The sequence below is a fragment of the Strix uralensis genome, chromosome 1 (assembly GCF_047716275.1).
Source record: "Strix uralensis isolate ZFMK-TIS-50842 chromosome 1, bStrUra1, whole genome shotgun sequence".
NCBI classification, from domain to species: domain Eukaryota; kingdom Metazoa; phylum Chordata; class Aves; order Strigiformes; family Strigidae; genus Strix; species Strix uralensis.
Window position 1 is genome coordinate 109,146,493 of NC_133972.1, and position 26,941 is coordinate 109,173,433.

Here is a 26,941-nt window from a genome sequence, read left to right on the forward strand (position 1 = left end):
TATCAACACTGTTTCCAGCACAAATCCAAAGCATCACCCCCTACCAGCTACTGTGAAGAAAAGTCACTCTATCCCAGGCAAGATGGACTCCTTTTCTTTCTCGGTTGTCCTGTGAAGTCCTTTACACAAGTACTAGGTCAGATCAGCTTGTTGAGACCTGGCCTAATGAAGATGTATCTGTTTTGGCTGGGGTAGGTGGACAGTCTGCTCAGTTAGTTTTCAGTTACAAGCTTCTCAAGGATTAAAAGGGATGAAAAAAAAAATCAAGAGTATGTGACTGAGTTTTGCCCTTTTTGGTAACAGCTGATCGTGAAACTGCACCCTCTTTCCCAGGGATTTTACTCTCCTTTTATGGGGACCAGGACTTTATATAGAAAGTCTATCTTTGAATCATGTTCATTGTTTTGAATCTTTCCTGATTTCAGAACAGAAGGTTTGTAATTTACACTAGCAAATTAAAGGAGAAACCAAATAGAGCAAAAATACTTAGGAAGTCATAACTAAGAGTGAATTCAGAAAGTAGAGGTGAAAACATTCGAAGGGGCAAAAATAATATCCTAACTAGATGAAACCTATAATGGAATACAAAGGTTATTTTAAAATATATAACCTGAAATAAGTTATTTTACTTTTCCATAGCTGTAAAACATTTTCTATGTGATAAGGATAAATGTAGTAAATTCTACTGCATAACAGGTTATCAAAGGATTGAGGTACTTTTACACACCCACACATCATTTACTTCCAAGTAATTCCCCCAAATTTAATTTGCCTCCACTTACAGTGTGTGGCATAGTTTTTTCAGTGTTCTAGGATGCTCATGGTTCATGAGTCAGACTAAAACATGATAAGAAGCAGGTCTAAAAGATTAAATTTAAGTAATTAAATTAATGTAGTGTAATTATAACTCTAACCTTAAAAATCTAGAAAATTATTCATACTCTTAGATTTTTATGTTGAAGACAGTATCCTAGTACCAAAGTCAGTCATGTTAACTTTCATTGTAAGCATAATTAATCACAGTCATATTGTTGAAGTTCAAGTTGACAGGAAATTGCCTGCATCGGCTGAGCATGAATTGCCTTTGAAGATATTACCGGCTTAGCCATGCTTTTCTTCTAATGATATATCATTCTTATTATTGTTGCTTTAAGCAGAGACTGGAACCTTCTTTATGTCAGCACAAGAATGAGCAACAAAGGAAAAGAGGAAAAAGAGACAGAGAAGTTAGGTTATATCTGATGATACCAAGAAAGCATTGCATATTCCTGAGAAACTCTGTGCTGACGTCGCCAGCCTCTATGGCTGCAGAGCTGAGGTATGCTCTGGACACGCCAGCCAACAACACACACATCTATCTCCAGAGAGCAGCATCGAGGGCCTAGGTGGATGGTTCAGGTTGACCACCATCCTCACTGTCCCACATATCTGCTGCCCAGAAGCCTTGTTCAACAGCCTCCTAGCATTCACTTTTTGCCACCCTCTTCTTTAAGCAACCAAGATGCTCAACATGTATTTATTGCAGTTTCTCAGCTTTAGCTGTGACATACATTCAGAGGTGATGACTGCAATTAACAAGATGCCCAAGCTGTACCTACTTCCTCCATGAGATGATGAGGCCAAGGAGACCATGCATTTCCTTCATTCCTACTGCTATCCTGTAATACAAGGCATTTTAGATAGCTTGTCTGAGAGGCTAGATATTTATGATGGTACGGAATGACCTGTAGCAATGATATTTCTTTCTATATAATCTGTAATTAAACAGCCAGATTTTTTGCTAGAGAAATAGGAAGAAATTACAAACAGACAAAATTGTAAAAAACCCACAAATAAACAAACACCCCCCTCCCCCCCAACCTCCTGTATAAATACAAAGATTCCCTTTATGCTTCAGAAAGTCCCAGAGAAATAAGGATTTATCTCATTCCTAGTTGTACTTTACTGGCCAGCTTTTGACATCAGACCCAGGTCAGTCCCTCTTCTGTTTATTCTCAAATGCAGCTCTTACTTTATCATAGTCACCTCAACAGCTGATCTACGTGGCTCTGGCTGGGAATGGTGTCTTGTGTCAGATATCTGTCAGTGTAATTTCTTCAAGAGGCAGGTAGGCTGCACAGTGCCCATGTCATACGTGGTGTGCTCAGGGTGCACTGGCCCAGGCTGGGATGTGCTTTGCTGCCCTGCTGAGTTTCTAGCCTGACATACCTGGCTGTTGCTGTGCCTTCACAGCACATCTGACCATGTGGGTGACCAGGATGAGATTTCCATGCCTCTCTGGGAGAGGGACGGAGCAGGAGGAGGGAAAGAGGATGTACCTAGGACTTGTTACACACCTCTACCCTTCCCCATGTGTCCCTCAAGCGGAGCTCATGTGCTGCTAACCCCTAAACCTTGACTTTCAGCTTCCCAACAGATTTCTGCTCCTGGTGTTTGAACAGACATAAAAAGTCCCTGCAATGATCCTGAGATCCTGGCAGCTCTACAGCCACATAGGGTGGGCCTTTCATGTTACTGGTGGTGTGACTTGTGAGAAAAGTCTTTCCCTTATATCCTCAGATTCCTCTGGCTGAGACTGTGGATAATGAGGCTTGACACAACAGTATCAAAATGTGAAGATAGACTACTAATTCTGTTGAGAAACTATCATGGATTACCAGAACATAGGTTTACATCTGTAAACCTCATAGCAATCTTTACATTAGCAAAGCATTTTATAATTCTAGTGGTCCACCGTCAAGCTTTTCAGATATAACTTGAACTTCTTTCCAAGATCAGTGAAGCTACCCTCCAGCCATCTCTGGTGAGATAACCATATATTACCACAAGATTACCCCTAAACTACCCTTTAAATGTATTGAGATTTCCTTAGCAAAGGCCCAGCTGGACCACCAGCACACAGAACTGTAGAGTGTTTATGCAAATAATGGGGGGTCCACTTTGATGCCTTTTAGATAGAGGATGGCAAAGCAGACATTGCTTGGATTTTGGTTTCAGGGGAAGTTACAAAAGTATAGGGTTGATGGGATACCTTCAGAGGACTATGAGAGAAGCTGGTGTAGATGAGCATCTATCAGATGGCAGAATACATTCTCTGCATTTGAGTTTCCTAATTGAAAGAGCTGGCATGTACCTCTGAGCTGTCACTGAGCAACTGGGAAACTACACACAGGATTAGTTGCAACCACTGTTTTAAAGCTGATTTCTTATAGCTTTCATTTGCATAGGCACAATTTATAGAATATAATTATAATTGTAGTTATGTCACAGTATACAAATAATTGAGATCCATGTACGAACATACAATCATTTGAGTTAAAAACTGACCTTTTTAAGATATATTGTCAGTTTGAAACTAATACATCATGAGTTGTGCTCAGTGAAGAAATTTCTATAGAAATTTCAGATCTACAGTACCCTTCATTCATATTTCACTTCTCTAAAATATGTTCTATAAATGATGTTAAGTTTCCCTAGAAGTAGAACTGCTTAACTTCTACTGATAAAATGAGCTATTTTCCCCATTACTTATCTCTGTTACCTGAGATTGACTGATAACTTCTCTGGCAATAACATAATAATTATCCTATTTTTAATAGCTATTTATTGGTACATATAATATAAATGTGCCATTATTAAATAATGATGCCATTATTATTTACAAAGCCACTCTGTTTGGACAGTAAGAATAATAGACCACAGTACATTTTTCATTTTCTAAGGAGTTAAACACATTCATAAGTTTGCAAGAATTTGTGTATCACCTTTCCTAGCGATATCCTACCATTTCAACCTCACTCATTAAGCCTTTGCATATAAAATAAAATACACTGGGGAAAAATAGTTACTGAAGGAAATCTCTAGTCTTGGAAAGTAAGCCTATTTAAATATAATGCTTGTATTTAGTATTACTTGTTGAATAATAATAGAAACATCTGAGAGGTTTATATTCTACTATGAATTTAAAGTTAAAAAACCCTCGTTTCAAAATATTCTAATGATACAACAATAAGTCCTCAGCTTTCCACTTCATATATAAACATATAGCTTAAGATTCACCAGATCTGTGTATTCTTCCCAAAAGAAAAAAAGCTTTGCCATATAAGAGGACTTTTGGCTAAGTTTCAAAATCCATTCTACTTACATTTCTGTATAAATCTTAAAATCACTATCCTAGATGAAAGCATTAATAACTGTAAGATATGAGACATCAACAGATTTATCCATCTTATGCAGTTATTTTTGTAGGAGTGTGACTCCAGAGACAGGAGCAGATTTTTTTTTGCATAGCCACTTCATACCTCTGATTAGTCTGAGTATATCATATATTTCAACATTTCCTCATGAATTTCTCATGCTAGATACGGCCTTTTCTTTTCAGGCCCTGAGGATCAAAGTGCTTATGAAACACATCATATTTATGTTAGATATTAGGAGACATCTTGATTCTGACTACCAAGCTGGTCATTAGCTATTGCTCACTAGGAGTGACTACTACTAGGAGTGAACTTTTGTTCTCAACTTGAACCCAACTCATGCATATGTCTTAATTCAACACAATAATTTTATTTATACATATTTATATATGTAAATATATATATATATACTTTGATGGGGAAATTAAATGCAATATTTTCAAGGAAAATATGTGGCAGAACTATTTAGTCAGACTAAAAGATATATAAAGTCATTTGTAGCCATCACATTGATCATAACTTTTTTTTCAGTAATGAGCACTTCAGAATGATGAATCTGTTATGGTCCTGATTAGTCAACTGACTCAAGTCTGAGTTTTGCAAAACATTCTCTGTTTTTAGAATGTGAATATTTTTCTCAAACTAGACTCACACAGAAACACTACTGATATTTTCAAGTACAACAAATGTAAAAGATAAAATCTAAAGGCTGACTTGCAGTGACAGCAGCAGCCCCAAGACTGATCAGTGGGATGCAGTCTTGAAGAAAGGGGATAAAGATTAGAAAAAGACACATAGACATTGAAGATCAGATACGCAAAGGCTTTTGGTTCAAAATAAATCTACATATCCTTCTGGATTTGTAAATTCTTCTCAGAAGGTTAGGACCCTAAATCCCACTGAGGGCAAAATCTGCTGCCTACATCCTGCAGAATATAACCTGTTTAGTGACTTTAAAAATATCTATTATGCAATTGGCATACTTAAATATCAGGAACACTTATGGAAATCTGGACCTCAAAAGATTGCAGGAATTGTTGTGTGTTCATGGTTGGCTAGAGAAGGAAAGAAAGATTTGACATGCTTAAGGCCACAAAAACAAATTAGCACACTGTAAGAAAGAGTCACTATTCCCACTTTTTTTAGTGCATGAAGGAATACAGTTAGGAGTGGGGCAGCAGGGCCACTCTCCAATGCAGCTGATATCTGTCAATCAGGTTTTCTCCCACTGACTAAGAAATAAAAACAGGCTGTGTAGCATCAGAAGGCAAGCTGAGAATTTTCTTAAAGGCAAGAAATTCTGGTATTCAAGAGCTTATAGAAAATCTGTCAGCACTAAAAAAATAATTTCATGTGATAGGTACTGGACTACATTAATCTCTGTCATAACTCCACTGCAATCAGTAAGTTACCCTAGGATGAATTTAGGCTGCCCATGAAGAAAGATACAAATCACCAGGAAGGGTCAGAGTTGACTGAGTCAATCTTAGAAATTAAAAAAAAATAAAATAAATAAAGAGATAGACTATTTCCTTTAATGAACCGAGATTTTGTAATAGCTATGGTTCCAGTTAGATTAAAAAGTAAAATCTGAATAGGGGTTTTGTATTTCTTTATTTTCAAAATTAGTATCTGTTACCATTAGTGCTCAGTTTACAGCCACAAGTGAAAATAAGAAATCCCTAAAAAATTGAATTACTTACTGAATTACTTATGCTCTATTTATATTAATTAGAAGAAAACACTTTAAAGGAATTACACTTCAGTCAATAAAATAATTCCAAATGTAATTAGAAACAGGACAAATGAAAACATTGAATTAAGAGAAATCTGAACTGCTTACAGCCACCCAAAGGCTACTCCTGTAACAGCAAGTCAACTATACTGTGGTTATAAGGAAAACAAAAAATATAACTGCCAATAAAATAATAATAATTAAACCATGTGTCCTGGTTTAACCAGGATAGGGTTAAGTTTCCCCAGCAGAGGGGGGGAGCTCTAGCCGGGTTATTCAGATACCATGCTGAGGTCACATCCTGGCAGGTCACATTTTCCTGGCGCGGGAGCGCGGTGCACTCGTGGTTTTGTACATCGTGCTTCCCACTGCTGTATTTGGTAGCTATTTTGCTCTGTTCATTGCTATCACTATTACTGTTATTGTTATTGTTGTGGTTTGTTGTGTTGCTATTGCACTGTTGTATTAAACCTTTCCTTATTTCAGCCTTGGGGCTTTGTATTTCACTCCCTTTGTGGGGGAGGGGCAGCGGCTGCGTGGTCTCAGACCCCAGCAGGGGCAAAACCACCACACCATGATAAAACAGATTCTGGCAAATACTCCATTGTTGAAAAATATTTACAAGTTCGTGAAACCATTCAAGGAAAGAGATCTTTTTAACCTGTATCCTGCCAGTTTCCTGAAAGAATAAGGCAAAGGAAGTTTTTGCGTCTATATATTCATATCCAAAGAAATACCAGCTTATTTGGCAGACAAAAACAAGTCTTTCAACATTTGGGTGTATTGTCAAGAGTAAACACATCTGGACACAGGGTCATAAAGCTGTGACATGGAGTTCTCATTCAATAAAGGCGGAACAAATATGGACATACAGTTGGCTGATTGGTTTATGGTGGGAAGGTAGGAGGATGAAGACAGTGAAAAGAAATAAGTTCTTAAGTCAAAGAGGTTGAAAGCTGTTACTGCCTCCCTCATCACTATCAGTGGTGGGTAGCTCCTGCCTGGGAATCCAAGACCAGGCCTTCAGAAAGGCTAACGGAGACAAAGGAGATTAATTCTTGAGACTACTTATCACTCTTTCTCAGCCCTTTCTGTTCTGACAGCAGTTACCATAGCATTTTCTATTTTCTGCTTCATAACTTTCTCCTACAGCGCGGTTGAAAAAAGATGATTTTCCTCAATGCAAAGTAGCAGAAGCCCTTTCCCGTTACTGTTTTATTTCTGCCTGTTCATATAATGTCACATTATTGAGGCAATTCTAAGAGTCCTGGGAGGTACCAGATCTAGCTCCATAAAGGATAAAGGAAATTTTTCACTTTTCCAAAGAGTGAGAAACAAAATGGGAGTAGAACCAGCCTGATGATTCATCAGGCTGACACAGTGCTGAAAGTTAGCCTATATAACTCTCTTTCTAATTTTAGAGCTTCAGGACACAGTTACACCTGACTGTGCAGAGGTAGAAACTTGTCCCTGAAAAATGGTCCCTGCCATGGTGCTTGTTACATCCTTCTTATTACCAGCAGCAGTGATGCCTTCTGTGAGGTACTTAATATCACTGTGCAGGAAAATAATTACAGGATTTTAGTTGTACTGCATCTGGCCCTCAAGAGAGGCTAATGGTGTTGCATGTGCAATTCTGGACAGAATTTCCTCACTCTGTTGTCCCACTGTAGTAGTTTAGAGAGTATCTGTTAGTTTAGGTACAAATAGCATTGAATGTCTCCCTCTAGTTTTAGTGATTTCATATTGTATACCCACAGTGCATTTATAAGAGCATGGGAAAATATTTAAATATTTAGATAGATATGCATATTACTGGTTTTTCGAATCTAAGTATTATTATCCACAGAAAATAATGCAAAATGCATAGAGAGTTAACCAATTTTAAGTGTCTCCCTTGTAACTCTTCTAACTCAAGTCATTGTTTTATTATTCAAGGGAAGTAGCACTTTGACTTCTTGGGATCTGAACATAAAGATGTCGTAGATGGAAAAAGTACAGACACATACACACATAGACATTTACACTTTTCTTGAAATGAAGCTGAAAGCCCCAGTTTTGTCCAAGCCCATCCTTGATGCTCAAGATGCATTTCTAAGAAAGGAGCTTATTTCTGGAATAAGTGTGAGAGAGTGGCAGATAAATAGACAGATACGGACACTTCAAGAAAAATTAATAATGAGGCAATTTATTAAATGAGGATCTATTCTGTCCCATGAACACCACTTAGCCCATGAAGCAAACCACAGTAGAAAATAGTTTTACAGTGAAAAGGCTATTGAGCAGTTTCTTTTGAAGGCTTTCAAGAAAAAGGAGGTTGTGTTATTTTTGCATACAAGATTTGACTGAATTCACTTTATCAGCTGCTATGCAAAAAAATTTGTATTTTAATTGTTAATCACCTGCAATGGGCAAGAAAGATTTTATGTGCATAATGATGTTGAAGTAAAATATATCATTGGACTAATACAGACATTGCAATTATTTCTGCTCATCAGAATTCTTATATGAAAGGATGACCATTTGCCTTTCCTTTCTAGTGATGACATTCAGTTTAGTTGACCTGTTTAATCAGTCAGTAGAAAGGAAAGGAGGACAGAAAATCTGATTTACATTCATTTTACATTTGTAAACATTTACAAATAATTGAAACTAACATTCTATAATGGTACTGCTCTAATAACATTTTACATAATCATAGACATATTTTCCCCTGTCCCAGCAGAACTTTTTTTTAATTTTTTTTTTTTTTTTTATAAAAATTGATCTATCTTGATACTTTTCAGTTGCAGGTATTGTTCACAATCAGGCAAAAAGAGGCTTTATTTATCTGACCGTTATTCACAGTTGTTGTGGTTTAAACTGGCAGGCAGCTAAACAACACACAGCCATTTGCTCACTCCAACTTCCACCCCAGTGGGATGGGGGAGAGAACTGGGAGGAGAAAAAAAATGTAAAATTTGTGGGTTGAGATAAAGACCGTTTAATAATACAGAAAAGGATGAGGTGATGATAATAACAATAATGATAAAAGAATTAAAATATACAAAATAAGTGGTGCACAATGCAATTGCTCACCACCTGCTGACCAATGCCCAGACAGCTCCCAAGCAGTGGGCCCTGGCCAGTTTCCCTCCTAGTTTATATATGCTGAGCATGATGTCATATGGTCTGGGATATCTCTTTAGTCAGTTGGGGTCAGCTGTCCCAGCTGTGTCCGCTCGCAACTTCTTGTGCTCCCCAGCGAGTAGGCTTGTGGGGTGGTGTGAGAAGCTGAAAAGTCTTTGACTTAGTGTAAACACTGCTTAGCAACAACTAAAACATCAGTGTGTTATCAGCATTATTGTCCTAAATCCATCCTAAAATCCTAAATCCTAAAATCATCCTAAATCCAAAACACAGCACTATACCAGCTACTAGGAATAAAATTAACTCTATCCCAGCTGAAACCAGGACAACAGGTATGATCATCTACTTCTGAACTACCTGATTTATGCTCCTTCTAGAGGAGAGGACAGAAAAAAGAACTTAGGACACAATTTTTCTAATCTTAAGGTTAATCTTTAGAATTTATCAGATGAATGCTGTAGAATGGCCTGACTTTCCTCCTCTTTGTACGAAAGGAGCCCAGCACACCTAATTCAAATGAGAAAGTACGTGTTGTATTTTCTGAACTTAACATGGTGAATACCACAGCGGGTGTTCCCAGTTAGATTAATATTCCCTTAGTGTCCCAGTCAGGATCTAATCCTCAGGGTGTTTTGTATTGCCACTGTTTTTTTGATTTTGACAGAAAGTCTCTTATAGCTCCACAGAGAGCTAGAGTGTTATTTAATAAATAAGAATATAGTGTCAAAAAGGTGGCTAGTGTTCATCTGGCAGCATAAAAAAAATAAGTTCTTAATTTCCATTTGAGTATTCACTTGAATGGTTAATAGAACATATGTAACCCATTGTATATGTCTCTGTATACCAATCAAATGCCATTCACAATGAAAGCATTATCGACAGTGTCTAGCAAAAAAGTTCTGGTGAATTGACTGAGCTCACACATTTCTTTGAAAAGCACATAATTAAGGAATACTCCTAAAAGAGGTTACTGATCATTCATTTTTTGCATATTATTATTATCCTTTACTTTCAAGACATAAAAACTATTTTAAAGTATACAGAATACATTTGACATTTAAAGGTTCTAACTGTTGGCTTTGGCAGAAATATAAAATAAGGATTAGCTGCAGAATAGATAACAACCTTGGAAGATAATGAGTAAAAAATAATTTTCAACAAAAGATTATACAATTTACTGCTCCTGTTCAAACCTTATCAGCTCATTTTCAATTTAGCGTGGGTCGTACAGGATGAACATAATGACATGACAATTATGCAATTTTATGTCATGACACTGCAAGTATTTTGCTTTTGACTGTATGAAATGACCTAATACAATCAATTTGATAAATCCCTCACAGGGAGAGTAACAAGTAACAACGTTCTGAGAATATTTTGGTATCTGTTGAAAGCCCTCCCAATAAACCAGGCTACCATGAAGTTAGGCTAAATTTAGGGAATGCCAATGCCTCATCCTACAGTGAGTAAACTAGCTGGCAAGCTGCAAAGGTTCCCCTGAGTTCAGAAGCAGCACACCTAGTTCTTGCTTTCCTTCCATAGATGCTGAAGTACCATGACAGCTCAGCTATAGCTGACTTGGTGTGACAATCATCCTTCACAGTACAAACATCTGTAGTATGTAGACTTCCTGTAAACAAAAGAGAATAATAAATTAAGTAGGGGAAAAGATGTTAGATGGAGGTAACTTGAGTTACATAGTTACAAATTTCAGGAATGGCAAGCTTATTCTCACTAACAAAAAAAATATAGTAATAGTGAGTTCTGTTTTTTCTGTGAAAGAGTTTTCTGAGAAGATGTTATAAATTTTCTATGAAACAAGGATAAAATGCAGGGAGCAATCCAGTAGTAGGAGTATAGCTTGATTATGCTATGTGGTGCCCTATTGAGCTCAGGCAGGTTGTGTCTTGCCAGAATACGTGATTCGAATCACAGTGTTTATCCTCCCTCCCAGCTGTATGCTATTTTGTCCAGGAAGTAATTTGAGCATCAAGACTTTTGGATGCATGTGTCCAGAACACTACATCATCTTAAAAATGGAAATAATTAATTTTTTATCACAAGTTTGATAACCACCAAATGAGTGAGCCATGAACAACATAAGAGGCACTAGGGGTTTTAGCAATATTGACTTTAAAAACATCAGTTTATTCTTGCTGGAGACAAATCCCACTATATGAGGAATTTTGTCAGGAAAAAATATTTTGAACTAACATGAAGGGTTACAGACTTTCTGTAATTAAATTACCTCTTCTTTTCTTTTTTTCCTTTTTTTTTTTTTTTTTTTTTTTTAATGAGTAACAAGGGAATACATGTCCATGTAATTGGACAGCTAAAATTTTTTAACTTTGGGTAAATAGTGATCTCCATTCAGTTGACTCCAATGAGTAGCATCCAACAAAAACATTTTCTTCTTCCACTTTCTAAGTTTCTGAAAGTTTCCATTTGGCCGTAAGATATTATCAATGCAGATTATGACTATATAAATAATATAGCACCTGAAATTCTAAGAATTGTGTCTTGAGTTTTCACAGATAAGACGCAATACCTGCATATACATCATTAAAGCTGCTGCTATCCTTTATACAATGTCAATCATTTCGATGAATAACAGCATTTTACTTCCTTCTTATACTTCATTCAGTGTTTATACTTTTCTTTAACTTCCCACAATTCCTTTCTTGGAGCTTACCTGTCAGTCTCCATATTATTGTGTCTATCACTGTCTAGATTTCACTGTGTTAAATTCTTTTTCCACATCAACACTTCTGATTTTTTCATTCCTACAAATCCCTGTTCTGTGGCTTCTAAAAAACCCAGATCTCTAGACTCTGGTACATGCAGAAAAGTGTAGTCCTTCCTTTCATTTCTCCACTGCCTCAAATCAATTCAAAAGCACTATCTTATCATGTTGAAATGTCTGCTAGCTATTAAAATTAAAATGGTTTTATGATTTTCTGATTAAAATCCTCAAAAAACTAGAGATTTGTGCACTTGGCATAAACCTGGAAGATGAGTTCAGGGTCTTACTTTACTACATCTCTCACATATCACAGTGAACAAGTCAAACTCTGCCATATCCTTTAAAAGATACACTGCTTAGTCTTGGAAATGCTGAAGTCTTCATGATGGTAACATTATCAGCAAATTGGTATCTGCCAAAATAATTTCTGACCCCTTATTTAGCTAATAAGGTGATCAGAGCCCAACCTGTGTCAAAGTGAAAATAACCCAAAGAGAGATTTTGAGACTAAAGAGTAGACATCAGTCCCACAGCAAGGCACAGTGCACACCAAATCTATGTACTTTGTATGTACTTTATATACTCTTGCTAAAGACAAACTATTTACAAACAGCAGAAGTGATTTCATGAAAAGAAAATTTGAAGGCATAAAGAAACCTGGACAAACATCAGATATTGAATCTGAGACAAGAGACAGCATTCCCAGTGGGTACTGGGATGAGTAAGCAATCTGGCAAGATTCTTTCAAGGATCCTCAGAAAAAGTACTGCTTTTTTGATTTTTCTTCTTCGTTGTTTTTTTTTTTTCCCCCCAAAGGAAAGGCTCCTAGAGGCTCCTAAGACACCCAAGAGGGACACGACCACAAGGATGGTGTCATTGCCACAGCTGCACATAGAAGCAGCCAGCTGAACACTGAGCTTCACTCCACTCCTGTCAGCTGCCCAGTTGCTCCAAGACACCACAGCATTGCCAGATCCTGTCTCTTGGCATCCTTTCTTTTTCTCCCAAGTATTTTCAACAATTATCCTCAGACTTACAAAGTACTTACTGATGTCTCCATCATCCTATCATTGTGAGTATGTCACTTATCTTTGAAACAGCTCTTTAACTGTGTGAGAAAACGTATGTTGCTGTCCTGACACCCCATCTATGCAGATGAATCTGTTGATTGGCATGTAGACTGTGTGAATTCCACGTACTGATTATAGATGGCAAGAGAAACATCATATGACATAAAATGATATTGCCTCCTTTGTCATGGTATCTCTTTTTTGTACAAGTCTTTATACTGAGTGGTGTCCAGTATTCCTCCCAATTTGTAAAGCCTATGATCAGAAGCAAGTCCATTCATCAAATTATTTTTTCTAAGGAGGTTTATTAAAGAAGTCATAATATTTTTTCAAGTATTTTTCATATTAGTAGTGTGAAAGCTGCCATTGCCAAGCTTATGAATAAAAAAAGCTTGCTGAAAGCTGATTTACCAGGATCTCTATTTAATTGCAATATCTTATTACAGAGCAGGGGAAATAAATTACCACAGTAGTTATGGCTGGCTTAGCTTATGTGTTTCTTTGCTCTTGACTCAACAGGACTTCGAAGGTCCTCTCACAGAGTTTATAGGAGAAAGAGAAACTTCCAGATGGGCTACAATTACTAGAAATGAGCAGATGTAACAGAAAAAGAACTGGTTGGATTTATCTCTGCAGTTTCAGGACCACTCTGATAAATATCCTGATTTAACCTAGAGTATTTCATAAAGACTGAGACTGACAGGAAGATAACTTACAATTTCAGAAAAAGGCTTTTAATTCAACTGAGTGTTGATTGCATGGAGCAGCAGGTATGCGTGGGAAATGACATGGCATTTACATACAAAACCATCTGGAAATAGACACCTGAACGGCTATGTCTGATAGTTATTCAGCACTTTATGATATAGCCTCCTTGCCTCTGAACTTTGTTCATCATCAGACTAGGCAGGGGGCAAAGCTGATTTTTTGTTAGCTCCTCCTGCATCATAGCTCCAGCCCTGGCTGTTATCAGAGGAACCAGGGGAAACTTAGTCTGGTCTAATTTACATTCATTTGCAATATCCCCCCTGTGAACATTTCCCTGATGGAGAGTAACTGGAAAACAGCAGGACTGGGCTGTACTCCAGCCTTTTCCCAGAATTCGCCCCAAGTTGGAGACCATGTTTGCAGCAACCCTGCCAGGTCTACACCCAGGGAGGAATTCACAAAGCTAGAGTCTGTCTTCAGCTAAGGCGTGCCAGTGTCAGCACAATTAGGGACATAGAAATTGCCATATCAAATCAGAATAATGGACTGTCTAGTATAATATCCTGAGGCCAGTAACAGATTCTTTGGAGAAAAATGTTTAAAAAGAATCAGTGGTAGGTAAATGTGGAATAATCTGCTGTTAGTGAAGATTTTTCTAATTTTTGTGGAAAATTATATATTACACATTATTTTGCATGATATGCACATCTGCTTACCTGTGATATTAATCTCACTTTACAAGTGTTAAAATGAGGGAGACTAATAAGGAAAACCAAATGAGTAACAGAATAATGGCAAAGAGGAAAGGCTGGCATAGGGACTACCAAGGGTTCTTAATGAAACTGTCACTGAAACAAACCCTGGTCGGTTTGGCACACTCGGATGGCAATGCTGACTCTTTCTTGCCCAAACTTAGGATCACATTATATATCAGACTTGAAAAACAGTGATTTCAAAGGATGGAAAGAAAAATTGTTTGAGAGTCTTGTCAGTAACACTCACAAGTTTAACATGGAGAAAGCACCCCTGGAGAACACATAAAAATGAAGACATTTCTCTAAGATTTACGGGAGCATCTGACTGTGGAGAGGTTGTGGTCTCTACTGTTTGGAGTGAGCTTCAGAAACTTTTAGGTGTATCAATATTGAAATATATTTGCATGTTAGATTCATCTCTAGTTTACAGTGTGCCTCTCTTTCTCATTTTTATCCTGTAGGGTAATTCATCACTGGTGACAGAACCACTGTGGATGCAGCAGTGCCATATAGCAAGTTTCAAATCCAATACAAATAAAGCAGAAAGGCTTTAATTCACAGTGTGGTCACATCTGGAAACACAGACACAAGCAAAGTGAAGGTGAAACATTTACCAGGTTGCTAACTGGCATGCACAAAATATTCAAATTTTCCTCCATACACACTAATCCCATATACAGGCTACTTCAAATTTTATGAATAAAAGCCTAAGGATGAATAGATTGGTCACAAATCCAGAAGCAAGACCCCATTTCAGACCTTAGAAAGCAATAACAAACTGCTCCATCTGCTTTCCTGTCAATGTAGTATCATCGTTTACTATGTATCTTCACAACTGACCCACAAAAAATATAATCTCAAGGCAAAAACATTTGTCTCCAGCAGAAATGGATTTTATCACATCTTCTTATGGCTTCCCACAAGCAAGCCCCAACCCTGTAGTAGCCTTGCCTACTGGGTTCCCACGGGGCATGGCGGTGAGGTCCTGTAGGACATTGCCTTCACCATGCTACGCCGCCCAGCACTTCACCTCCTCTAGGCACTGCTGGCTGGCCTCTGTAATTGGGAACCTTCCAGTTGCATTTGTATCAGAGCCTGAGCCATTAGTTGAATCCAGTTTGCCCATGATTACTGCAGATGCAGGCATATTACCCGTCCCCTTACCAGCTCTCCTCTGGCAAGCCTGGCTAGCCATGCGAAGAAGACCCAGATGGATGGGATTTCAGCACAGAACACAAATCTTTTGAGGATCCAGCTGCACACTTGATGTTAACCCACACTGAAATATGGGCTCCTGCTTCTAGCTCCATCTTGTCTCTGCCCCTACCTACACTAGTGGGAAAACAGCTAGTCCCTACTCAGACTTACAGAAGTGCTCACTTATAGAAGTGTCTTCACCTATGCTTGTAAAGAAGAGTGATGTGGCATAAACAGAAAGCAATCATTTATTTTTCTGTCATTAATGGTTGTGACTCTGGATTTGTAGAATCGCTTTTCAAGGGGCTGTTCCATGCAATTCTGGCACGTTTGCTTACTATTTCACTGTTACGCTCTAATTTAAAACTCTGGAATGGTTGGCTCTTTCAGCATCAGCTGCAAATTAAGCAATTGTCTCCTACATATGCCCCAATCACACAGCACAATACCTTGGAGAAAAAGAAGCTTTCATTATTGAGACAGGGAAAAAAATACCGTTGGCACTAAATGATGTCCTGTAAGCCATGTTTCAGCCCAGAGCAAATTTGAATGGGTAATTTTATGTGCCAACAACAACAACAAAACCCAAAACTGATGCAAATTAACTACAACAATGGGAACTGTACCCACAATAATAATATTACAAATTACATCGTCAGTTAGCTAATCTTAGTTTGTTGCTATATAAGGAATTGGGTATAATTGTATTTTTCTTGGCTATTTTAATACACTTTATTTATTTATTTGAACAGAAACTCTTTATGTTCTTGGTGTTCAATATTGTTTCTCTTCTCAGAGTCAGTTGGAGTGGGATGCACTGTAAGAGAACTCACAGTTACTGTGCGTTTTTTGAATATAAAATCTTTTTAGATTAGTAAAAATACAGAAAATCAAGACAAATAAAAAGTCTGCTTTAGAGATATCAGCATGACTCCACATGGACAGATTGTATCATAGTAAGCTAAAAAAATTTTATTTTTAAGTGTGCTAGCTCTATCCAGTTATCTCAACACAGCCAAAAGCCTCACTGAGAAGAAAATTGTCTAATCTAGATAAAAAGTATGTTGCACATAAGATTTCTCTTCCCCTACCCCCCAAGAAAAACCCAGCCAAGATGCCTGAAAAAATGTTTATCTTTCATGAACATACATTTTCTTGAGGCTACAAAAGCTACCTTCTTTAGAAGGTGTTAGAGCCCTGTCTGTGCTAAGGTGTGACTGAACTGGTTGTTCACTGTGATGTTGCTGGTCAGTCCCCATGAAGACAAACCTTCTGTTTAAAGTGTATCCTTCCTAACATGTCAGAGCTGTGCTCAGAAACCCAGAGCACAGTTTGCATGAATAAAGTGAGCTTTCTGATAGATAAATATTATATCAAGTTCTCCTTTGCTAAAGTCTCTCACACCAGTTACATTGACAGATATATGCAAGTTACCATCTGGTTATGTACTTTGTTCTAAAGAAGTGTGGCTGGTACTTGATAAATATGGTTTTTATTTTTTCAGTCAAGAAAAAACCAACCCAAACAACAGTTTGAAGCCTTTTTCAAGTTAGTAGACCTAAAAAAAATTGGTTGATGCTGTAAGGAGTTATCATACGTGCTTCACTGTTCCCATAGCAACCTGTTAGAGGATAAAGTGAAGGCTGTTAGGGAGAAAACTTTGTCCATGGGCCCACATGCTGCAAAATGTTGCTGAATGGACCCAGAGGGCTCAGAGGGGCAGAGCAGGCTGAAGAACATTCTCACTGTATCCTGGATTGAAGAACCATGTGGAAAATATGATATACTTCATAGGAAGGCCTTCACAAAAATATCAGAAGAATGTCAGTGCTACTGGGCAAATGCCAGGAGCAATAATTTCATGGGCATCTTTCTGATGTCTTCAGAGGAATAAGATTCAGTGCTGTAGAGATGTTATAGGGAGGTGAATGCCAGAGCATGTATGTTGAAAGGCACAGATCCCTCTAAGACCAAAAAGTTCATGGAACCAAAAATACCAGAGAACTTGGGCATCAAAAGCTAGTCAAAGGTATGGAGTATCCGCAGAAAGAATTGTAGTTTATTTAGCATGTTTACCATTTAACAGCCTAAACATGCAGTTAAGTACAAACTTCAAGTAGCAAGATTGGAGAATTCCACCTGTACATTTGAAACACGTCTTTTGTTAATTGTCAACCGGAGTTTCAGTGCAGCAGACACATCTATCATCAGTTTTGTTGCAAGCAGCAACTCAAGCTTGCAGATAGGCAAGGCCACACTCTGGGTGGCTTTGTTTTTTTTTCCTTTTTTTAACTGATCATTTAAATAGACAGTTGTTCATGAGGAAAAATGGAGTATCTTGCAGAATCATAAACACCATCTGCATTCTTTCTCTCTCATCCTCTCTGGCATACACTTAATTATTACTGAAGATCTTTCATTTGACATTGTTTTACTCCATCTAATACAAAAATGTAGTTGAAGGCACTGTTCAGAAACAGGTGTCTGAGCCCTTGTCACAAACAGGATGCAATGACTAGCAGCAGTAAAGCAGCAGGTGGTTGTAGACCACACTGAGATGGTTATAGAATTCTTAACAATTTCCTCTAAAAATCTAGTGTTGGTGTAAGATTTTAGTTCACTCTTACTGCAGTAGTATGAGAAGTGATAATGCATTAGTTAAGTGGTAATAAAAATATAGATGGCTATAAAAATGGAAGATAAGTAAAAAAACCCAAACATAAAAAATACAAAGAATACATTAAAAAAGACAATGGGCAGAGATTGACATGAAAAATGGAAGAGACTGAACATGAAAAAGGTGTTAAGATCATAAATTTCACAGAAAAGCTGTATAGCTCTTCATATTTGTAGAAATTTTATGTCTTGGAATTTGTTTTGAAGTGTTTTGCCTGTGAAGACAGTAAATATTGTAACATTTCACAACACAGAGTTATTATGGAAGATTAGTGAAAATAAAATTGACTCTCATAATCTTTATTCATGTGAACTTCTATTTATTTCTTACACTAACTTCCCAGCTTAATGGGTTAATAGCCTTGTTCCACACTCAAACTGCAGTGCTAATTAGCCTATACTTGAAAACTCTTAAATTTGACTGAAGTTCTGGAAGATAACAATACAAAATAATTTCTAGTACAGCAAAGTTTCAGAACTGGGTTTGTTTTCTTGCTTACTATGTATGTTTAACATAGATATTTTGATACAGACTTTCAGAGCAAATAATATTTCTGTATAATATATATGACACTGTATATAAATATTGTAAAACTTTAATGGCTTTTTGAATGGTTTTGCTCTAACACTGTAAATTTTAGCGAACAATCAAATATAACCATCATGTCCCAGCACACTACATGACTACACATTCATTTCTACTCAAAGTATGTTCTTTCATGATATGCCCAACATTGTGAGTAGTAGCAATTCCTAATGTTGACAATCTATACTTGAACTTTCTGCTCTAATAATAAAAGTATGATATAAAGCATATTTTTTACCTTGGTGAAGTGATGGAGTAAATAAAGTCTAATATCCAGTAGGACTGTTATGGCGGGTTCATAAAAAACCTGTCTCATATTAGAAACCTGACTGAGGATAACATGACAGTTTGTGTCTTGAGAAACATTTTTCTACCTGAAATAGGAATAGCTTTTTTGGGACCTTAATGTCACTGGAAACCCAACATGAATTTATGGAAAAAACAGATAACCTTTTTTTTAATGTTATTGAAATAGCATATGTGAGGAAAGACTCAGTGGCATAATTTAAGAATCCTCACTGAAAATATTCTCGGTGACAGGCTGTTACACTGAATTTTTCTGGTTTAATTTATAGCTGATTTGGGCATGTAAACTGTGATATCTCATCATATATGAATTTATAAATCATTATATCTAATTATTGTAACTTCAAGGTTGCAAAACTAGATTGCACTTTGCACACCCTTCACATGTATAAGAGATGAAAAAGAAAGTCCTTTTTCTGTGGTGAAGCTGTGGGGAAGGGGAACAAAAGCAGCAAATACGTTCTGTTTCCCTGGTTCAACTATTGCTGATTCAGCTGGTAGCACTTACGTGAAAGGTACTGAGCTTTGGCTCCAGCATTCAAAGTAGTTACAGAACCGACACCCCTCCAAAAAAAACCAGGAAAGAACTTTTAATTTCACTAATAAGAGCAGGAGCTGGAAGTTAAAAGTCAGAAAGATTTCATTTTGTAAAATGTGTTACTTCCCCCTCCAACTTGGGTATGTGTCTGGATGATACTGTTCAGACTACAAGGTCTTCCTGACATTTTCAGTGTGGAGTCAAACTGTCTACTTCAGATTGCAGCTTGGGCTTGAGCTAAAAGAAAATCCAGCATGAGCTTTTTTCTTATTTTTCTTTAATGGTACTAACAATCCAGGTAAGAGGAAAAGCTCTATGACTACCTTTTAATAACCGTCCTTACAGATATCAATAAAATACATTGATTTTGTTAGGCCAACAGTCTTGGAGAAATGTGCAAGGTGGCAGTTAAGCCACATCCACAAGTGGTTTATCATCAGCTGCATTCTGCGTGAAGGGGTATAACATCACTCCTGCTGATAATTACTTCTGGAGAAGTTTCTAGGAACTGCCTTTCATTTAAAATATGGTTCTGCTTACAATATACTTGGTGTGTCTAACACCTTTTCACACATCAAGTAGAAGTGCAAATTTGGCATCAGAGCAGACTATACAGGTTGTCAAGATGAAGAAGAGAACCACTTCTGTAGAAATACTTTTTTTCCCCCATATATCTAATCTATAATCTTCATCTGCACTGCCACTGTTTTCGCTCTTCATTGTCCCATCTCAGCTTTACTTTCAGAGGTGTGCACACTGATCATCATCCTGCCCCTTTCTTCCCCTTTTATCCACAGCTGCCTTTATGTTTGGGTCCTTCCTTCTTTCTCTGAGGCAAGCATCCTCCTCTCCATTTTCCTTTCTTCTGAAATTTCACTTCTGGACAGATTTCAACTGTCCACCTTTTATATAATTTTCTCCTTTTCATTTCAGCAGCTGTGACAGAAGCAAAATAAAGTCATGCTGACAAGATACATTCAAAACTGAAAAGCTACACTCATGGTTGCTATGTGCTGCATTATATTAAACTTGGAGAAGTGTATTTTTAAAGGGACATAGGTGATATCTGGCCAGTCCTCTGTGACCTTCTTTGCTAGTGGGGTGTTTTTGAAAATTGTCACCCATTGCTATGGCAATGAATATTCCTCTTTCAGAAGTGGCATATTATTATTAGCAGATAATAATATATACAAGGAGCTGCTTCCCTGCCTCCTCAAAATGCTCTCTAAAACATCACTCATGACTTGCCTAAAATGTCACTGTTATTGCAATACTTAGTGGCATTGTGATATTTTTTGACACCTATATAACAAGACTCAAACGGAAATGTTCATGAGTAATTTGAGTAAATAATAGACCTTTCTTTGCTGCTTTGATTTAATTTTCCTGGTTATATCTGTTGCATGAAAATTCAGTATTACGTTACAAAAATGATCACTGTGCAGAAGTCTTTGCAGACATATTGCAGCCCCTCTCACTGTTTATATATTATCCCAGTAAATATGAGCAATAGACCGACAGCAGCATTAGACTTTTAAATGCAGACAGTACCAAAATGGTGGGATGCTCATGCTGCCACTGTAAGGGCAACATGAGTTCTGTGTCTGTTTACAAACGGTCCTGCACACTGCTGCATGGCACCAGCCCTGCTTCTGCCTCTGCACCTCTCTCTTCCCAAAGCAGGGTCTACTACTAACACTACCTGCATAGCTGCTATTCTCCACAGCAACAAGAAGGGTTGAAAGTGAGCCATGATCCCTCCCTTCTCTGAAAGCAGGACTTCTTCTCTCCAGGTGCCAGGGGAAAATAAAAGGGTACACCCAGGTGTGAGTGGTGGGGGACAGGTTTATCCCTACACCTCCCATAGACAGGGTGTAGGAAGTCCTGTACTCCACAGGACCAAGAAAGGAGAAGGTCACGACCTCATACAGCAGTTTCTGCTGCACTGAGATTCTCCAGATCAGATTTCAGCTGACCCAAAAAAATCAGATGCCTGGATGGAAGAATGTCAATTACTGTCTAATAATTACTGCCATCAGTTCAGTGAGATAAGATGCAGTAACCGCAATGTTTCAGTATCCCTCTGTCTTCAAGGTCTCTCACTGGGACGTTGCCCAGAAATTATACCTAGAGGTATTTTAAACACTTAACAAGGCAAATGAAAGGGAATAGCAATCATAAAAAGTTACAACAAACCCACTGAATTTGCTATAATATTTAGCTTTTGGGGATTTTAAGGCTTGCATTCCAGGGTTGTAATTACAGTCAGCAGTGACCCTCCATTGCATTTTGTTCTATTTCATTGAGTTCTGCCATCAAAACACCCATGCAGACCTAGGAAAGAGTTGCATCAGTGTTAGCAGACAGCCTTACTGTGAAACTGTTTTATTGAAAAGCAGTCAAATTGCACCATGTTTGGAATGTATTAATGAAAAAAATGTTACGATGTTATTAATGCTCTAAACTCTGTTTCTGCATAAAAATGATCTAGTAATATAAAACAACATATCATAGATGATGAACTGTTATTTTTTGTATGCACCATCAATCTCTTGGAAATAATTATAGTTCTGAAAATGATGGGGTAGCACTTGTTCTAGGCCCTCCTCAGGATTTTCCTCAGGCAGCTGTTCTCTCTATTGTCAGCTCTGTAGCTGATTTCTTATGTTTTTCCTTCACATTCAAGTTCACTTTAGATTCAGAACAACCCTGCTGGTTCGCACAGGGATAATATTACAAAGTCTTGCACAGGAACTTGAATTTTTTTGCCTGCTGTGTATAAATGCTATAGGGATTTAGGACTTCAAGCTTTTAACACATTTTGATAGAGGCAATCACATGCAAGCGAAGTCTCAAATAACAATACTACTACTAGCATCTTTTTGGTTAGTTAGTCTTTCAAGTGATATATGTGAAATGGGTATTGTATCAACCAATTCATATCCACTACTGAACTGAGAAATAAGCTTTGAAAGATATTAAGGAGCCGAAAAGGAAGTTGCCCAAGCAAATGCCCAAGATGTAATTGAATATTCTTATTTTACATTAAAGTGTTTAGAGAGTTTCAGTAAAAGATATAATTTCATTTTTTTCCCAGAGTACTAGTATATGAAGATCTGACAGTAGTGACTAATGAAAAAATAGAAACTAAAGAGATGATAATCCAAAATAACAGTAGTAGGGAGTATTAAGTAAGAACCAGTAGGCTAACTGAATCATTGCAATACTGCTGAGTTACTGAAAGCCTTGGGGAAAAAAATAAGTAACCTGCTTTCACCACAATTTGGATGGAGATAGAACATGATGCTCTAGTACTGCTTAAAAGCAACTGCTTTCTATCTAGGCCTACCACCTAGGCCTGTCTTTTGTAATCTAGATGAAGGAGCAAGAAATCGAAGTAAATAAAATAAAAGGTCAACAGATATTTATTTTCAGGTCAGGGAACATAAGATAACTTTATCCTAAAAACACTGTAAATCAGATTACTCTGCTTATGTTGATTATGTCTAAACTCACCCACATTTCTTTGACTGTAGGAAACCTTGCCAACTATAGTTTGTTACAGCTCATAATGAACTACTAGACACTGCTAAATCATTGTGTCCAAATCATATCAAAATGTGGTGCCTGCAAGACCAGAGCCAGCAAGAAGAGTGGCCTGGCGACACATCCCACCAAACAGAAAATTACTGATGGCTATGGACATGCAGGACCAGTCTGGCAGAAATCTGTTCCTTCACGTTTTTTAGAATTAGGTCATGGAAAGATCCTTATTTTTAGACCTCCTTTAGCTGTGCCTAAAATTTCTGTATCATAACGTTTAGAATTGCAGCACATACTTCTATTGTCTAAACAGGCCCTTGTTAAGTGAAGTGAGACATGGCTCAGTGTTTTTGGCAATCAGGCATTACATTAAATTACCTCTTACACAAACTTTTTTTGTGTTTGTCTGTGCATTAGCTATAATGATGCATGGCCTGAAACCACTTAATGGGAAAGAGTATATTTGCATCATCAGAGGGAGCACATTAAGGGGCTGTTGGATGAGTGATTCAGAAATCAACAGCACATTGATCAGATCTGTAGACCTGCACTTAGTTAAGAACATCCCTTAAAATAGGGCATTATTTAGGATTCCAAGAAAGCAGAAAAATCCTTAGAGGGATCCTTTTAGGCCACAAAGGAGATCCAGAGCCCAGTCTTACAGTCACTGTTGTGCTAATTCAAAAATACTAAAATTCAAAAGTTGGTATAAATCTTCATTGTCTACAGAAGTAAATAATCAAATATGAACAGTTTGTATCTTACCAGAGCAACTCGACCAGCCTGTGGCTTGCACCTTGCCCTTGAAGGTTCTTCAGGAATCATCAGGACTTAAGATGGGATGGATTGCTTTGAAGGCATATACTCTTCGGATTTTCTTTGGTTTCTGGGAAATGAGAGAGATACTACTACCCTTGTGTAGATCAAGAATGTTGCATACAGGTGATATTTCTTGTCATCTGCCAGGGAAGGAACTGCAGAAAGTGGAGCTTGAAGAAAGAGGTTCTGTCTCTGTTTCTCTGCAGCAAACTTCTTAGATGAGAATGGAAAACTTCACTAGTTCCTGAGGGGAGAGAAGTTAGAGCAGAAACCAGGCTTCAGTCCAAGCCCTAATTTAATATGGCTGAGCTTTGAAAAGCTTTGATCTGAACACTCACTCATAGCATCTTTCTTATAACCATCTTCCTTGTTTCATCTTCATTATATTTTGTCCTAGCAAATAACAACTGGCATGTGACAATGCAATATTTTCAAACTTAAAAATACAACTGATGTAAGAAACATCTGCTCTGAAATCTGTGATGAGAATACTACGTGCCAACAAACCTGATGAAAAGCACAAAGCAATTGCTAAGCCTAATAACATTTTACCTGAATGGCTGACCTTTGCATAAACACCCAGCCATGCAAACATCACAGCTGGCCCAAACTGTTCTAACTGTGAAAGGAACAATTAAGTGAATATTGCAGAGTTGCCTATCCAGACTGAGCAGCCATTAGCCAGTCAAAATCTCAACATCCAATCTCTGACAAGAAATGAACACTGTTATATGTTAAAATGAGATTGCAAGTTTTACAAAGTGACACATTTTTTCTTATCTATGAATTACCTAATCTAATCTTGCAAGTTGAAAAACCTTAAAGAAATAGGAATAGTTACAGCTAAACTAATTCAGACAAACAATCAACAGCAAAAGCCTCTATCCCAATCTTAAGCCCCTTTTCTTAACTTTCCATAAGATTGTTACCAGTTTATTGGGTTTTATTTCTTCAGAGGCATCCCTCACTTCTTGGTTTTGACTAGGACAGAAGTCTCAAAATATTACCTTGAAGCAACCAACCACCCAGATTGTTCCCACTCTACACAGGTTTTAAACAGAATGGCAGTGGGGAGAATCAATTTGTAGACACAAATGCACACAAAGAAAGGGATTTCGACCTTTTCTTCACAGAGTTTCTATTAAATTGTGACAAAATTTTTTCCTCCTGTGCAATGACCAGCCTCTGGGAAAATTATTAGTAGGGAGAATTATAAATGCTCTAAGAAGTTTTATTGACAACATTACATATTAAAGAATTATGTAATACAGTTGCACAAGTATCCTGAAGACAATTTATCAGCAAGCCTATCCCATTCATCAGAACAATCCACTGTATGTATATACATATATATACATATATACACATATAGTGTATGTCTGTTCAGTGTAGAGTGTTGCATTAAGCTACATTAACAGAATATCCAGCTCTCTTGTTCTTTTCACCTTCTCCTTAGAGTTTAGAAGTTTCACTAGCTCTATGATTTTCTTTAGTTCCAAAATTGCTAAACCTTTCAGTGCTTCTGATTCTTAAATTTATGTTCCACACCTTCTTTTCTGCCTTGATAGGACTAATGGAGTCTGTAAATGGGAGTCTGTACTGGAGACAGATTACAACTGAAGTTATGAAATCAATATAATGACTTTACAATATGACATCGATAATGGTCTATAGCTGATTTATAGTTCATTATTACTGCTCCTGTTTGTAATGTATTGTGAAGGAAAAAAGCATTAGATCAATGGGTATTTTCCTGAATATGGAGAAAATAAAAATTCATTAAAGATCGCATATGTGGCTCTATATCAAATTGCATTAAATAAATCCACACACTTCTAAGACATCAGTTGTTTTGTGATTTCTTTGGCAGAATTTGACTGGCTATTCCTTCTTATTTTAATAAATGTTACTGAGAATAATAAAATACTTAAAGCATAATAATCTTTTTCTGCATCTCCATTTAGTTAGCTAAATAAAGTCAGTGATGAAATGGTAGTCTGAAATGTATAAACTAAATTCTGTATGTGCTTGGTAACACAAAGTAGTACCACATATGTCGCATATTGTATGAAAACACACTACATTGCATAAGGGCATCTTGGAATTGATTGGAATCTGTTTCATGACTCCATTTGATTCAGTCAGCTTCAGAAGAGGATGATCAGTTAACACTAATAGCATTAAACATTATCAATCTGCTTTATTCTAATAAGGAATGACCAAATACTAATAAAGTCCAGTAAACTGCCTGCCTGATAAACTGAAGATTCATCTCTGTGTTCCCAAAGAATTCAGAATTGATGAGGGATAGATATAGCTCATCTGATCAGAAGTCCCCAGTCTGTGTTTCACTATCTTTACTAATTCCCAAAATTATTCTGAATTACATGCAAAGTTTCACTCTTCATCTTCAATATTTTCACAGAATTTTCCCACATTACTTCTATGAACCATATTCTCCTTTCCTGACAGCTACATCCCACTGGAACAGTCAAACCAGTGACTCTTGAGACAAAGATAATTTTGTTCATAACTGATGTAGAAATTTTCATTTTATTTCCAGGTGATGCCCCATTCTTTTCAATTATAGTGACTTCAATACAAAGTGAAGACCTAGCTAGACCTTGCCTTCTTATCAATCTCCAGCAGAATCACACAAATAAGAAAGGTCAGTTACTGCAGATTAAAAAAAACCCCAAGCAACGCATACTAAAATGACCATTACAGAACAATTTTCAGATATTTTGGTATTAGAAGAATTGCAATTGTGAAAAGATGGATAGGTGTATAGTGTGGCTGATATGCTGCCATACTGTACCTTTGCCAGATTTCTTCCTGCTTCATTTATACCTGTTATTCAAAGGCATATACAGATTTCTTACCATTCAATTGCTTACTACAATAACTTTAAATAATATTTAAGATTACTCCTTTTGTAAA